Source organism: Mustela lutreola, chromosome 3 (assembly GCF_030435805.1).
Source record: "Mustela lutreola isolate mMusLut2 chromosome 3, mMusLut2.pri, whole genome shotgun sequence".
NCBI lineage: Eukaryota > Metazoa > Chordata > Mammalia > Carnivora > Mustelidae > Mustela > Mustela lutreola.
This window is the reverse complement of record NC_081292.1, coordinates 133,654,625-133,667,278: the sequence shown is the minus strand read 5'-3', so window position 1 is coordinate 133,667,278 and position 12,654 is coordinate 133,654,625.

Genomic DNA, 12,654 nt, shown 5'->3' with positions numbered 1-12,654 from the left:
TTTCACTGACTTATATGGTTGGGGGTGGAATATGATAAACACACCCCTATAAATTGGTGAGGAGAGGGGGAAACCTTATTCCTGAGTCTCTCAACTCCCTCATCACTCACTCCTTCTCCCCATAAAAAGAGGAATGATGTAACTAATTAATGCATCTGGGGAAAGAAATGAGTTTGCTTGACTTAGCATGTTCAGTTTTCCTCCTTTAAACCTTCCGACCAATAAGAATTCTACCAAATCTCTACCAATTCTACCAATTCTCAATAGAGAGAAAACACGCTGGGATGCTCTCAGCCCTATAGGAAACCCATCGTGCTAAGTTACTGTTGTCTAGATCCATCACTTCCTGAATGGTTAAGTCAGGAGTGATGTGTTAAAAAACTCATTATGACAGTACATCTACACTACAATCTTCAATCCAGTTTTCACCTGTTATGAAGCTGATATCTTCACTTCTGTCTGCTCCCTAGTCTATGCCTCAGTTAGCTCTGGATTCAGAAAGATAATACAATAATAAATATTTGCTAATTCATCAATAGAATAAAACACAAGAAACCTTGAGAAATAGGAACAAGGATGGACTATCATAGGAAGACCAAAATAGCACTTCAATGTTGAGGTTTCTGGTGTGACCAGGTTAGGTGGCTCTAAAGTTTAAGAGTTTAGAAAGAGTTAAGTGGGATTCTGACACTGTAATGTCCCAGCAGCTTATAGTAGCTTTCCCCACAGGTGAAAGGCTATATCCTTTTTTTAAAAAATATATTTTACTTATTTATTTGTCAGAGAAAGATTGAGAGAGAGAGAGTGTGTGTGTGTGTGTGCTCAGAAACAGGAGCAGCAGCAGGCAGAGGCAGAAGCAGGCTCTCCACTGAGCAGAGAGCTGGACATGGTGCTCAATCCTAGGACCCTGGGATCATGACCTGACCTGAAGGCAGATGCTTAACCAACCAAGCTACCCAGGCTAAATTCTCTTGTTCATTGAGGTTGTCAACAGACTAGAAGTTACCACACACACACACACACACACACACAATAATAGTTTTAAATTGGATCTAATTTATTAACTTTATAATCCATAACTATGAGACATTATATAGGAAATATGCCATCTTCTTCAGTTGAAAAAATATATGTGTGTGTATATATATATATATATATATATATATATCAGCAAAATTATTGGAAATACAACAGCTATGTAGGCAACTTAAAAGAACCGTTGTTCCTAGAACAATCTGTCTCTAGAGATCTTACTTGCTCAAAAAAGAATAGATTGAATTAGCTGTACAAAAAAAATATGTTTATACAGAAGGATAATAATAAAAGAACAATGAAGAAAGGCAAGAAGCAAGCAAGAGATTGACCTAGGAGAAAAGGATGAGATTTTGGAGATCAGACTGAAAGTATATAAATGGAAAAAGGAGATGGACTCCGGTCTAGTTGCTCTTAAAGAGAGGATGTGTAAAGGAGAAGATGTTTAGTTATCGCCTGATTAGAAAGCGTGAATGAAGCTTAAGAATCTGGCAAAGGAAAAGACCCAAGTCCTCAGAAAGCAAAAAGGCCCCCAAGGGAAATAAAGATCCAAAAATATGCAGTGACTTCTTTCAAAAACGTCAGAGAAATAGAACCTATAATAAAAACAATTACAACTTATTTCTGTGGTAGCAGAATAGTGTCCATCCTCTAAGATATCCACACCTTACTCCCTAGAACGTATGAATATATTGTGTTACATGGCAAAGGGAACTTTGAAGATATTATTAAGATTATGAACCTTAAAATAGGGAGATTTTCCTAGAATGTCCAAATTGGCCCAAACCTTAAAATTAGAATAGGAAGGCAAAAGACCGTGTCAGAAAATTGTGGCAGGAAAAGACAGAACAGAATCATCACAGCACGAGAAGAATTCAAGGCATCATCACTTGTTCTGAGATGCAGGGGCTATGAGCAAGGACTAGAAGGAGGCCTCCAGATGAGGCCAGCTTTCAGCTGACAATCAGAAGGAAATAGGGACCTCAGTCCTACCACAGCGTGGAACTGAATTCTACCAACAATGCAAATAAGCCTGGGAACAGATTCCAACCCCAGAGCCTCCAGGTGGGAACACAGGCCTGCTGACTTTAATTTCAGCCTTGTGCAACTTGAAGCAAAGGAAACAGCCAAGCCTCTCTGGGACCAGACCTTTGGCCTACAGACTGCAAGAGAATAAATTTGGGTTGTTTCAAGCTGCAAAGTTTGTGATAATTCATTACAGAAGCAGTAGAAAAATAATATAACATTCTTTAAAGATTGGGACAGAAATAAAAAATGAGAGGGTCAATTTAGTGATTTGACAAGATCAGTGAAAAACACTCAAAGCATGAATGGTTTAATATCAGGGAAACATTAGGTAGGCACACAGGTATTTACTGTGCTTTGAGAACATTCTCTAAATATTTATGGATGTAAAAGTCTTTGCAGGAGGCACAGATAAACTAAGGCATAACTCAAAGGCAGCCAAGCAGGACTTCCATTTCCAGTCAAGATGGAGACAGGAATATAACTTACCCCTTTGCCTAAAATATCCAAAAAATGGGCAAAACATCTGAAATACTGGTCTTCAGGGCACAGAATGTTAGGCAATGAGGGCTCAGGGTACGGATGACAAGAGTTGGGGAACAAATGAGGTATTCCCTACACTGTTGCTCCAGCTTACTGCTTTGAGAGGGTTCCCAGGCTGCAGCACAAGAAGGGGGATCCAGGAAAAGCCCAGTTGACTCCCTGACTTGAGAAGACAGAACTCAGACTCCTAGGTAACCAAGGCAGCTTGAAGGGCAGAACTCCATAGAGTTGCGCAGAGAAACAACTCCAAAAAACAGCAGAGGGTCCCTGTCAAGCATTTACTGAGTACTAACCAACCATTAATGTAAGGAAACTAGGTGAGGGCAAGAAAAGAATTACCAAGAGGATTAGCTGTGCCTCTGCCCAGAATTCACACAGGACCAGAAATATCGCTGGCTCCCACCAGCCAGAATGGAAGACTTCATGCTTCACAGGACATTAGGTAGAGGTTACAAAAAGATCTTCCCTCATTATTGGAGAATGAATAGCCTTAGACTGAGAACTCAACATATCTTAAAAGTAAGATTTGACAGAATTAAACTGTTTTCAAGTAACTTTACTGCATTCTAAAACAAAGCTCAACAATATTTGTTAGGAACACAAAAGTATCCAGCACTTTGATATTCCCCCATCGAAAGATGGAAAGTTAGTTCCTCCTCTGAACTTGGGTGAACTCCCTTTGTGAGTGCCTCTGTAAATAGAAATGTAGTAGAAATGATGCTAAATGACACCCAAGACTAGATCATAATGGCAATGGGCTTCTACCTGGATCTCTCCCTTTTGGAATGCTACTCTTGGAACCCAGCTACCGTGTTGTAAGGAAGTCCAGTCCACATGAAAAAATTTATATTTGTTTGAGCAATCAGCCAGCATCAACTGCCAGACATATGATTGAATAAGTAAATCTTCAGTGATTCCAACTCCTTTGCCTTTGAGCTGTACCACATGAGACTAAGTAGAATAAAAGTGAGCCAACCCAATGAAGGCCCAAATTGCAGATCCTTGAGCAAAATAGATGTAGTTGATGATTTTAGCCACTAAGTTTTGTTGTGCAATAGATAAATGAAATATTCCTTTTTTGGATTCAATTTCAGGAACAAGTCTGTCACATTCACACTTTTACATACTTCTATTTAATCAAATGTAAGTTTTATCAATCAAACAAAAATACATAATTTCTAGGCCTCTAATGCTCAATTAGTTAGATAGGATTTCCTCTTTTTTTTAAAGATTACCGTTGTAATCATTTTTTTTTTTTTTTTAAGATTTTATTTATTCGACAGAGAGAGATCACAAGTAGGCAGAGAGGCAGGCAGAGAGAGAGAGAGGAGGAAGCAGGCTCTCCAACAAGGAGAGAGCCCGATGCGGGGCTCGATCCCAGGACCCTGGGATCATGACCTGAGCCGAAGGCAGAGGCTTTAACCCTCTGAGCCACCCAGGCGCCCCAGGATTTCCTCTTTTTTTAGTAATTTCGCTAGAGTATGTCTTAGTGGCAGTCATTTGGATCAATATTCTCACATACTGTTAAGCTCTTTTTAAAATTTACTTTCAGATATATATTTTGTAATTTTAGGAAACTTTTCTTAAATTTCATTTTCTGTTATTTATTCTTCTCTTGCTTTTATTTTTCTTCTTAACAGACTGCTATTATTCCTATATTAGACTTTCTTTTTCTATCTTCAATATCTGTCACTTTCTCTCAAATTTTTCATTTTAAATTTATTTTGATTTAAACAATTTTTCTCTTTTTGTCTTATAGTTCTTTTATAGCACTATTTGTTATGTTTATTTAGTCTTGTAGTCCTTCAATTTAATCGTCATTTCTAAAATGATTTTTCTTCAATTTCCAATTCTTTCTTACATTCTATCACTTTCTTAGAATTCTAAGTCTTATTTATATTGTTTTTCATAACTTATATCATTTTCTTAATGTATATTAACTTATTTTTAATTAGTAGGTTATGACTTCCACCTCCTTTAAGGACATGTCTTCTTAGCAGGCTTATATTATCTGTAAAAATGATATTCCTTTTATTCTTTTTTATTTCTATAACAACTTTTGGGGACTTAACCTCAATAGTTTCTGGATAGTTTATGTAAAATTGATTTTCATAAATTTTTATAATTCAGCTTTTCTTTTAATTTTAGAGCTCTATGTAATGTTGTCTGTATACTGTTAAATAATAAGGCAACTTGCTGAGATTTCCTGACTCTTTCTCCTCGCTCAATCTTGTCTAAACATTGCCCTTTGGTCTCCTCTCTGTATGCCAGTTTTTAATCCACTCTAAACAGTTTCTCCTTGGTGTGGGATCTTGTGCTGAAAGGAAATTCTAGACAGTCAATTTTAAGAGTTCAAAGGCCCTAGACTTCTCGAACACTTTTGAGCCTTACTGTGAGGGTCCCAGCACACTCTCTCTCTCTCTCTTTTTTTTTTTTTTTTTTAAGATTTTAGTTATTTATTTGTCAAAGAGACAGAGGGGAGTGGCAGGCAGAGGGAGAAGTAGGCTCCCCACCAAGCAAAGACCAGATGTAGGATTTGATCTCAGGACCCTAGAATCATGACCTAAGCTGAAGGCAAACAGGTAACTGACTGAGCCACCCAGGTGTCCCCCCAGCACTTCTGACAATGGATAAAACCCATTCCCATTATCAGCTGCGGTTCTCAGATTGCCCCCACCATATTTTCAAGTGGATATTAGTTGGTTATTTTAAGATCTCCTGTTCTCAGGTCCTTCAGACTCACCATTGTTTCCCTCTGCTTTCTCCTGAACATAAGACAGTATCTTTGTGTTGTTACTCTTGGTGGTTTGCACCTACTTGTACTTTTGGAATTCAAGAGACCATCATGCCACCTAATTTTATTATGAATATTGTCCATGAACACTTTTGTTTTGCTCTCTAGTTGCCAGGTTATTCCTATGTGGGGATTTGAGAAGATACAAAAGCCATCTCTATCTTCCATCAAATGATTTTTTAACAACATAATTTATGATGACACATCATCAGAGTTCAGAAAGGAAATATTTTTTCAGATTTCAAGTTAACACTACGTGCCTAATGCCAAATATTCTATCAAATATATTGATTGAAATAGGTAAAGATAAGCTAACTTTATTTCCTAACATTAAATTTTATTTTTTTAATTTAATTTATTTATTAGACAGAGAGCAAGCCCAAGTAGGCGCAAAGACAGAGGGCGAGGGAGAAGCAGAACAGGGAACCCAATGTCTCTCCCCTCAACCCTACCTCCCCACAATACCCCCACTCGTGCTCTCTTTCACTGGCTCTCTCTCAAATAAATAAATAAATCTTTTTTTAAAAAATGTAGTTACATGGGACGCCTGGGTGGCTCAGTTGGTTAAGCCGCTGCCTTTGGCTCAGGTCATGATCCCGGGGTCCTGGGATGAAGTCCCGCATTGGGCTTCTTGCTTGGCAGGGAGCCTGCTTCTCTCCCTGCCTCTGCCTGTTTGTGTGTACTCTCTCTCTCTCTGACAAATAAATAATAATAATAAAAAATCTTTAAAAAATAAAATAAAAAATGTAGTTACAGGCCCATACACATGCAGAAAGTTTCCCAGTTAAGGAAAATTAGCTTGATGTTCTACTTCTAATTAACCTTTGTTTTCTTCACTTTTAAACTTGTACATGCAGGGACTTGTTTAAAATTATTTGGAAAAAGAGCAGGAAAAAAAAATAGGTGTTTGATGTTTGTTCATTCGATTCCGTGTCACAGAGGTTGCTAAAGGACCTCAGGGATCCAGGGGTGATGGATGCCAAAAGCAATTGAATGTCTCCAAAGATGTGGAGATTACAATAGTCAATAAATCTCTGTCCCTTTTAGTTCATTTGCAGAATAAGAAATGAAATAGAAAATGGATAACTAATATTCTCAGATTTTTTTATTCTAGAAAGAAAATCTTCCTGGATATTAATATTAGCACATATGAATTATGCTTTCAATCCTTTAAGTTATAGTCTTCTTGGATATAAAGACCATATTTAGTTTTGATAAGCTTTAAATAAAGCAAATCATGTACACATTGACAAACAGTTTTTTAACAATAATAATAATGCTGATGCTTAAAATTCTAGGAAATTAAAAATGTGGTTCAAAAAACACACAGATTTAACAAGTCAAGTAAAGTAAGTGAGATCAATATCTACAGGTGTTATAAACATAGAAATTGTTATTTACCCAGAATTATCACAATGATTACTGTGCTTTGCTGTCTCTGTCCAAAACAATTATAAACAGGTTAACTCTGTTTGACTTCCCTACCACCTGCTGGTGGAACTTGGGATCAAACCTAGGGATTAAACTGGACAAGTGTGCACTTGAATCCTATTATAGTTAAAGTTCCTTTCATTAGTAAAAGATCAGAAGGTAGACAGACTTATCTCAGGAATGTGAACAGAGGAGCATTATAGCCAGACCAGGAAAATGGGAGGGGTTGGCAGAGATCAAACACAATGCCCATTGCTGTACTGTTTTACCAACTATGTACTCAAGGAATTTGGGCTCCAAGATAGCATGATGTGGTTTCACTTAACACAGGACAGAATAATCCCTCCTGATGAGTCAGACTCGTGGGAGAGAATCTGTATTGGGTTTGAAAACTCCTTTAGAGTTTCTGCCAAGCAGCATCTTATACTAAAAAGATATATAACTATATAGACTGACTAATTCATTTTTGTACATCTCTTAGATGGTCTATTAGATGGGGTTATATATTTACCTAATTTGTCTCCACCATTTGGATTGTGCCCTTTGAGACAGGGGCTGCATCCCCTTCATCCTTTCATCTCTGTTATCTAATACAATGCTTACAACATGTTAAGTATCCAATAGTTTTTTGAGAACTGAATAGGTAGGTGAGTCTTCACTCAGAAAATCTAGTGGCATCTGCAGATTTGAGTATTTCCCTGAATGCTCCCAGGTGTTCGTGTAACTTCAAATGAAACTACCTTAAAACTGCATGAGAACTGCTTTCTCTACCCCAAACTACCCTTCTCCTGTCCCTTCTGTTGTTCATTTTTATGTTTATTAAAAATTAAACTTGGGACACCTGGGTGGCTTAGTCAGTTAAACATCCAACTCTTGATTTTGGCTCAGGTCATGATTTCAGGATTGTAAGGTGGAGCTTTGTATCAGGTGCCATTCTCAATGCAGAGTCTGCTTGAGAGTCTCTCCCTCTCTCTCCTTCTGTTCCATCCTCTGCATGTGTGTGCCCTCTAAATAAATAAATCAATAAAATCTTTAAGAAAAAGTATCAAAGCAACTTTGAATCTATAAGTATAGTGTAACCATAGAGTCTTCTCAGCTTACAAATAAAAATATCTGTGAAAACAGTAAGGTGGGGTTACTCTTTTCAAAGGTTATGCTATGATTTGTTTCCAAAGTGAGCTTATATTTCTTAAACAACCTGGTCTTAAATTAATTTTTCATTTACTTTCAATACTTACGCACATTAAATCTGACCCAAATAATTTATTCATTCCTAGGTTACCAAATTATGCAGAGAATACCGTCAGCTTATAACTCTCTAAAACTAAAATGTGAATCATCTCTAGATAGAGTTTAAGTATGGCATATTTCCCCAAAGTTTTTCTTGGTAAAGATTTAAGCAATTGTTGAATATCTGTACTGTCTCCTTTCTAGCCCTCATAACAACTCCTACACAGTGACTACTGAGTAGTATTCCTTTGTGTTAGCAGCTGGCTTCCTTCTTTCAATATATTTTAAGAACAATCCTAGTTGCAAACTAAAGTTCTATTAAGGCATTCCTCAAATTCATTTTAACAAATCTAAGATTTGGTTTCTATATGGCATGACTTTTTTTTAGTCATAATTAAACCAGATATGAAGTGGACCCCAAACAGATTTCCAAAATTAATTTCTTTTTAAAAAGGGTTTTTTTTTAATAGAATCACTTCTTGTATAGTTATGTATAAGAATGCATATCTTGCTAAACATTCACCTTCTTAAACATTTAATCTTCTTACTGACAACACGTAAGGAATGTTACTTAAGTCTCTAAGACAAAAGTCTAATCAAGTCAGCTGCATTCTTTTCCACTTTGGATTTGGCAGCTATTGAAGTTCAAAGAAAGTGAATACTTGGCTTGGACATGGGTGTTTTCACTGAAGGTACCTGCCAGTAGAGCACTGACAGCCCTTCAGGCAAAGGGGATTGAGAAGCTCACAGAGTGACAGAAAAAAACCAGGGTTGACAAAACCCTGACCATATTTTTCTGCGGTACATATGAGACACCACCCCACCATCTTCAGAAGGCGGAAATCTTAACCTGATGAATGCTTGTAAGGTCCTAAAGGTAATGGGAGAGCAAGGGACAGTGACATTTGAACTATTAATAATAGATAATTTCATCTGTTACCAAAGTCTAGTGATACTTTTTAACAGTTGATTTGAATTTTAAGTTTTGTTATTTCTTTAGCATAATGTTCACTACATGCCAGGTAACTAAATTGAAAAGAAATAAAGGTATCAAATTTGAGAACCACAAGTAACTATGAGGCTATCATATACTATGAGCTATTCACATAAATAATAAACAGGATGGATGGATGGATGGATGGATGGATGAGAAAATGCCAGATTTTGAGCAAAAACAAAGAAAGTAAAGCAAATGCCAAGGCCTCAATGAAAGCTGCAGAATAACCAGAAAGCTAATTAAATAACAACAACAAGGAGGAGGAGGAGAAGAATAGGCAAATGAGGGATGGAGGATAAGAATTTTTAATACAAGGAATCTAAATACATGATCTAGGAGATTTGGTGTCCCTCTTAGAATTACATAAGTTCTGAGAGATGTAACTGAATATCAGAATCTTGAGATTTGTGAAAAATTTGCATACATGAAGATAATGAAATTGTTTGTATACTACTATCTTGGAAAATTACACCTATGTGGTCACCATGCCTCACTAAGGAAACGTAGGTTTGGACGCATGTGAAGGAGCCATCAGTAGGTTCAATGGATAGCTTGAAGGAAACTCAGAGAAACCAGTGCTGATAGACATGGCAGGGGAAGAGAGGAACTGATCAGCCCAGACACAGTGTGAGAACTGAAGGGTCCTGGGAAGGTCCAGAGAGGTGCAAGGGAAGAGAAGAGACGAAAAAATACAGGAAGGAGAGGACGGACGCTGTTTCAGCAACCCCTTCTAAAATAAAGAATATAGTCCTGTATATGTAAATAGATACTCTGGGTTTTAGCTTATTTCGAGTAATGTACAAACGTCCCTTACAGTATAATCATCTCCTGACATTGTAAGGACCTCAAGGAAGAAGACTCAACCATCAATATCTTTCCCTACAATGTCCACACGTGGTGCCTCTCAAAAAATCCTATCACAAAATAAAGGCCAGATATTCTCTTTTGCTTTTATCTTTGGTTGTTATAGCAGTTTGGAGAGTTTTCCAAAAATGTTAAGGCATAAAGATAAGTCTCTTTTCACCAAATTGCTTTGCTCTCCCATGAAACTTTCATGTTCTTTTAAGAGAACATTTTGGAATGCCCTTGTTTCAGAATTTTAAAGAAATATGAAATTTAAGTAACTAAGTTATCCTGGTGGATCACCGATTCAAAATTATTACAGTCTGTTTCTCAGTTTATTGGTCTCCCTAAAGACCATTAAGTACTATGCACAAACAACCACAATAGCTTCATCTTTAAATGCCCAGAAGTGTAGCCCAGAAATTAAGATGGGAGTTTAGTTTATTTCTTTTCCATTCAGCTTTCATTCTTTTTTCTAGTGCTTTGTAAGCTGGTTTATTTTTAATTGTGATTATTCTAAGAAAAGAATTTTAAAGAAAAAAGAACAATGATCTTTGCCACTAACTTTGTTTTCATGCTCTTCCTTTTTCATTGTCCATGTCCTGTATTGCCTGTCAAACTCTGTCTTTAACGTGGGGGAGAGGGACCAGGAAGGGGAGTACCACCCTACCCAAACTTTTGGTGACTGCTTCCTCCTCTAAACTCCCATAGCACAGATTGTGTTAAACATTCACTCTGCTCTTAACATGTGTATTATACTTACTATTACTACATAACAATAAAAAAAAAAGAAAAACCAAAACTTAGCAGCTTAAAACAACCACTTCATTTTGGTCTAGGACTATGAAAGTCAAGAATTCAGATACCACACAGTGGCAGTGGCTTATCTCTGTTCTACAACATCAGCATTTCAGCAGGGGTTTCTTAATGGCTGGGCGTTACAGTCATAACTAAGAGACCATTACTGAGACAGGGCGGAAAGAGAAGAGGTCACAGGAAGAGAGGTTAGCCCAGCAATTCAATGGGATACATGTGCCCTATGAAGAAAGTTGACTAATTGAAAGAAGATACAGAAGTTAAACAATATTCCATAGGTTGTTTAGAAATTGGCTTAATAATCTTCTTCCTGTCTCTTTGCACTTGAGTATTCCCCTTCCACACTGATTCTGGGCTTGGTCATGTGTGTTGCTTTGGTCAATGGCAAACCTGACACAAGCAGAAATTTGAAAAGTGCTTGTTTATTAAAGGCTTATCTCTCGTTACTCTTCAGAATTCTGTTGCTGCTCTCATGTTAAAAGCCAAGGCTAGTCTGCTGGATGATAAAAGATGCCTGGTCTAATCATCCCCGTTACCATAGCCAAGAGCCAACATCAACTGCCCAATAGATGGGAAAGGCCATTCTAGAACACCCAACCCACAGATGGTTGTAGAACTACATGGCCAACCCACAGACTCAGGAGCAATCATAAAATGATGTTACCTTAAAGTTTTGAGGTGATTTGTCATGGAGGAAAATCTAACAGATAAAAATATCTACAATCTTATTTTAAATGGTATGCTGTCCTGTGATAGAAACTCTTTTTTGTCCTATATATGCAATAAAAATGTTCTAGAGACCATGTTGATGATGATTTGGAAGCAGAATAAAATTGGGCAATGGTGGTAATTGAGAGATGGAATATTTGGACAACATGGTATAGGAAAAGAATTAATAGAGGCAGAAGACAAGTAGTATAATAGACAAAGAGGATAAAATAACATCTAGAACTCTAGCCAGTAGTAACTCATTTCATAAAACTGAAGTCATGAAAAAGAACACTGGATTAGAAGTTGGAGCCAATTTCATCAAGAAATTGGTAAAGAATATAAGATAACCCAAAAGCCCTATTGAGCATCCAGGATGTTGACATGGTGTTATACTAAAAAGAAAAAGAGATAGGGAGAGATTGACAGAGAACATGATGGGGAAGCTAAAATATACTGTCTACTCGTCTTTGATATTAATTTGAAAGGCAGCTTGGATGGGACTTAAGATTAACCACATCCATAGCTGTAAGCTGAGAGCTGAAGCTTCATTTCTTGCTTCTAGAAGTTCTTTTATCTTTCCTGTCAGTATTTGTTTAAGAATTTATGATTGAGTTGGCTGATATTCATTCCATGAAAATTTATTAGCTATGACCACACTGGTAACTAGATAAAGATAGAATAAGAGGGGTGAGTTGAAGTTTGTGAACAGTTACAGGTAAGGTACTCAAGTAAAATGCAGACTGCAAGAGTATCAAAATATAAGCTTAATTTTTTTCTGTATTAAGCAAGTCGTTGAAGGTTTATTTTGTTCAACAAGATGCAGCCTTCAGCTAAATCCATTTTTAAAGACAAAACTCAGATTAACAGAAAACATTATCCAAAAATGTAAATTCTATACCAAGAAAGAGACAGAACATTAATATTTTAAATTGCAATAATTTAGAGGCACCTGGGTGGCTCAATTGGTTAAGCATCTGCCTTTGGCTCAGGTCAAGATCTCCAGATCTTGGAATTAAGCCCCACAGGGGGCTCCTTGCTCAGGGCAGCTGTCTACTTCTCCCTCTGCTCCTCTCCCTGCTCCCATGTGATCGCTCTCTCTGTCTCTCTCAAGTAAATAAATAAAATCTCTTTAAAGAATATAAAAGTCATTCATCACTGAATCTTTAGGAAGTTTGCTTTCTTTAATTGAAACGGATCTCTTTTATGTTAATTAGAATATGAAACATGGGTT